Here is a 4,721-nt window from a genome sequence, read left to right as displayed (position 1 = left end):
ACTTGTGCAAGATATCAACATAAAACTGACAATGGAAAGCATAATAGAACACATATCAACAACCTCGATTAACGTGTAATAATAACTCAATACAACATAATCTGTTTTTGCCAACAAAATATCAAATAAGAGTGGGCCATGTGATAGCATGGCAAATCAATCAACAACTCATAAAACACAAGGTGAAATCATTTAAGGAAAAACAAGAATATGTTCAAAACATCAACCCCGTTCCAACACATGACCAACATCAAGGTATACCCCGAAATATCACGTAACATCAACAACAACAACACCCTTATATCTTCGCGTGCGCATCAAATGAAATACTTCCCCTTATATTTCTACACACGCATAAGTCATCCTTATCTCACCGCACGCGTATCACAGTGAAACGCCTCCCTTATATCGCTGCATGCGCATCTCGCCAACCTTATACTCCACACAACATCAATCAAACCACACATAATGTCTGTGCCACAATATCACAAAACAACAAGACCCAAAGTCACCTCAAATATAGGCTCAAAGCTCAATAACAACGTGCACAAGAACATGACAATAATATAAGGGTGGGGGGGTATTCAGCAATAGAGCATGTTTCATAAAGAAAATAATCCCAATTAAGGCATATTAATAGCCTAAGGTCTAGTCCAATCATGACCGCCAGATACGCCCGTGTACACACTCGTCACCTCATGTACGTGTCGTTTCACATAATATAATTATACAATTTAAACCTTTCACATAATATAATTATACAATTTAATCCAATTCCTAAGGGGTAATTTCCCACATAAGGATAGGCAAAGTACTTTCCTCAATTAGGCCAAATCAACATGTTAACAATGCTTTTCCTTTGTAATCCACCTTCGTCCAGCTCAAATCTAGTCAAAAACGACTTAAATAATGCAAGAGAAAATAATTTAATTAATGAAGTTGAGATCTTTACACAATTCTCAAAAAGTTAACAAAAGTCAACCCCGAGTCTCATGGTCAAAATCCGAGTCAAGGGGTAGATCCCGACTACCCACAATCCCACGAGTCCAAATATGTACTTGATTTTCAAATCTCAAAAAAAAATTATAACCTAGTCAAAATCCCCAAAATTCCCCTTCAAATCTCATGATTTTGATGTTAAAATTCATAAGTAATTATCATATCACTACTAAAAAATTGGCCTATTGCAACGGTTCAAAAACTGTTGCAATAGGCAGTAAAACCGTTGCCATAGATCTATTGGGACGGTTAAACACCCGTAACATCAGGTCGCGTGCCAATAGGGCCTATCGCAACGGTTTTTAAAAGCTATCGTAACGAATTTTGCCTATTGCAATGGGATGATGGTTTATGAAAATAATTATTTATTTATATAAATCACAAAAGAAACTATGCAACAACAAAATCACAATCCAAATAATCAAGTAGTATTATCTTTTATTAAAGAAAATTGTACAATACTGTTTGACAACTTCAAAGAGTTGACATACGTAGAACTTCTAAAATAAAAAATTCCTAGAACATCTAAAGACCTTGCAACCATCAACCAATATCTAAAGTACTTCACTTCTTTTGTCTACTCCTTCTTCACTTGCTTTACCTACAAAACCATAAAAAACTAAGTTATATCGGATTTATTTGCATAGCGATTAATTAAAAAAGAACTCACATGGAAAGGAAGCAACATACACAAGATTAACATATAGTTAAATTTAATCAATTTTACAGCAAGTCAAAAGATATGCAAGTTGTTAGGGACTACCATCCAAATAATATCCAAATGAATCTGACTTAAGGAGTATAAGTTGCATGTGACAATATTAAATATGACAGGAAAGCGTTAAGAAAAAGGCTGCAACTTCATATTTTAGAAAAACCAGTCAAATGAGAAACACCAAACTTCATACGGCAAGAACTCAATATCTCATTCCCATTCAAACACAAAAAGCAACAACAGGCAGAAACACCTTCATACTAATATGCGCCAGCAAAGATAACTTTACTTGTTGTAACAAGCATCTTCAATAACTCCAAGTAATATCAATAGAAGCTATTAAAAGTAGAAAGAAAAAAATTACTGTGCACACCTTCAGGTTGTTAGTTTCATACCCAACTTCACACATTCATATCCAACAATTAGTTTCAATAATTAATTGCTAGAGAGTACACCTAATACGTTCTTATCACAAAATGAAACACGAAGAATAGTTTTAACATGATAATGCAGTAGTATTGCAGTATCAACAAACAAATTGATATTAACACAAAAAAGATGAAGTTGCAGACTTAACTTGTAATATGCCTTTCACATGCTTCAGACAATTTATCTCTCTTTCGACGGCTAGTATAATTAGCAAGAGGTAAGAATAGTAAAGGTATCGTATCCATTATGCAAAAACAAGTTGAAAACTTCACACTGCTACAGGAGTATAAAATAATATTATGTTACATGCCACTTTACATGTGTAGGTATTTTTAGAGTACCAAAAGCACAAGAGATAACTCACTTATAAATGAAGTACACAACATCAACCAAATCAGCTAGGTTTCATGGTGTATCCATGTTCTTTACAGTATAGAGGAGAGTTTCCAGATAAAGCAAGAAGCAACAACAACATTGGACCTCCTACACCATACTCATTAATTTCAATTTTGGTAGTCCTTTTACTGCCTCCAAACTGGACTTATTAAGACAACCAAAATTATATTTAATTGCCTGCAACACTGGCCAAATAACTTAAAAGTCTCTTCCTAAATCCAATAAAATTACATTAGAGCAAGCCTACTCAGAAGCTCTATGATAGGTCTAAACCTTGGAGCATAGACAACACAAAGGCATAAACAAATAAAACTGAAGAAGTGTTCAATATTATTAAACAATACCAAACTAGTACACCGAACAAAAACATTATATATGTTATTAAATTTAAAGATTCGTCTCTTGAACTATACTAGTCACAAAAGATTGAAACAATGGAATCAATACAAGAAATCTATTGAAGGAAAGAGGCAAAAATATGATCACAGTTTGATGATTATTCACTAATCATTACAGGGTATACAATCTTCAAGTTGATATAAATACTCAAGCTAATACATGATATTTAAAAAGAAAAGAAAACTTCAAACTTCAATGCTTAAGCAAAATAGAGAACTAAAGAAAAATATATATATTTCAACAACAGTTAAATCAAATAACATTTATAGACACACAAAGAGGTTCTAAGATAAATATCATCAAATAGAAAGCCACTACCAAAAGATCACTAGTCGTTTTCATAGTATCAAAACTTAAATAATTTTTAGAGTGTAGACCAAACTATACCTTTTCAAACATGGATAAAGCTCTATCATAGAATCTCTGCACAAGCTTGTAATAATAAACATGTCACAACTCTGAAAAAGGAATAGAAAGGGGATTAGACTTAGATACACCTAGATAAGAACGGATNCAACAACAGATTGTTAGATGCCGGCACGTCTATCACTTGAAAATCAACATCAAACCAAGTAGGCCCCATTTGCAAACACAAGCTAATTTCCCCAATAGTAGACCTTTGGGATCCGTCGAAAGCTTTGACGTTGATGGCCCCATCCTTGATCTCATGCAGCCCCTTTCCTAATGTCCTAAGTGTTACCAGCGAACAAATGTTGAGGCTGGATCCTCCGTCAATTAGGACCCTGGTGATAAAATAATCTTCGCACTGCACGGTGATGTGATACGCCTTGTTGTGACTCAACCCCTCTGGTGGCAGCTCATCTTTGTGGAAAGTGATCTTGAGACTTTCCAATACCTGGCCTACCATGTTAGCCATTTCTCCGCCGGTGATGTTAATTGGTACATATGCCTCACTCAGCACTCTTAACAAGGCATTCTTGTGTGCATCGGAACTTTGTAACAAAGCAATAAAACCACAGGCGACTTGAAATTTAGCTCAGGAGATGGTTTCTGAACTTCAGCAAATAGAAATAAACCAGAACACACTCGTTTGATCTCAAACTTATGCGAAATTGAACTAGAACTCAAAACTATCTTCAAACCAAGCGATGTAACAGTGTTTTTGGATTTCTACTGGATTTTTGGGTTTGTTTTGGATTTTTTTTTTTGCAGAAATTAGGATCTAGAGCTGAAATTTGAGCTTGACCTCAAAGGATCTTCAATGAAACAATACTGTTTTTTTTTTAAGTTTTCTGGAGTTTTACTGATTTTTTTGGTTTTTCTGGAGTTTTTGATCTAGGACCTAATGAGTTTTTTTGTAATTTTTGAATTCAAATCTCAACTGATGAAAATTTGTGGAAAGTGGGGAGGGATTTTCAGAGGTGCAAAACTTGTTAAAGAAGGCAAGGGGGCTGCCTTTTATAGGCAAAACTTAGGGCAACTTTCAAATTTTCCCTTTACACCTTAGTCCCTTATTAATTTTCAGATTTAACTACTTAGTCCCCTATTTGTTGGCTTGTTGCCCAAATTATACTATTCAATTTCTGAAATGCAAATTGGAACCTCAATCTAGAAAGTTCTAGGGGCTTCTACTTTCAGTTGCTAGCAATATTCCCGTAAGTAAACTATCCTTATTGCCCCTGCTATTAGTCCTAAAATTACTAACCCATGTTAACTAACCTAGCCTTTCTAACTACCAATGTCAAACTACAAATCTGAAATTAATCAGCGAAAACCAAATTCAATCACAACTCTAAATCTAAAACAACTACTGAATTCCGGA

General features: G+C 34.5%; 1 long non-coding RNA gene across 1 annotated transcript; it reads right to left on the bottom strand.

Moving 5' to 3' along the window:
- Nucleotides 1–1,405: 1,405 nt before the first annotated feature.
- LOC109217812 lies at nt 1,406–3,398 on the bottom strand. The gene is made up of 2 exons (XR_002066685.1): nt 3,326–3,398; nt 1,406–1,600 (listed from the first exon to the last, which is right to left on the bottom strand). It is a non-coding gene; the product is annotated as an uncharacterized LOC109217812 (long non-coding RNA).
- Nucleotides 3,399–4,721: the final 1,323 nt, after the last annotated feature.

The sequence above is a fragment of the Nicotiana attenuata genome, unplaced genomic scaffold (assembly GCF_001879085.1).
Source record: "Nicotiana attenuata strain UT unplaced genomic scaffold, NIATTr2, whole genome shotgun sequence".
Classification (NCBI taxonomy): domain Eukaryota; kingdom Viridiplantae; phylum Streptophyta; class Magnoliopsida; order Solanales; family Solanaceae; genus Nicotiana; species Nicotiana attenuata.
This window is presented reverse-complemented; position numbering and strand designations above follow the sequence as displayed.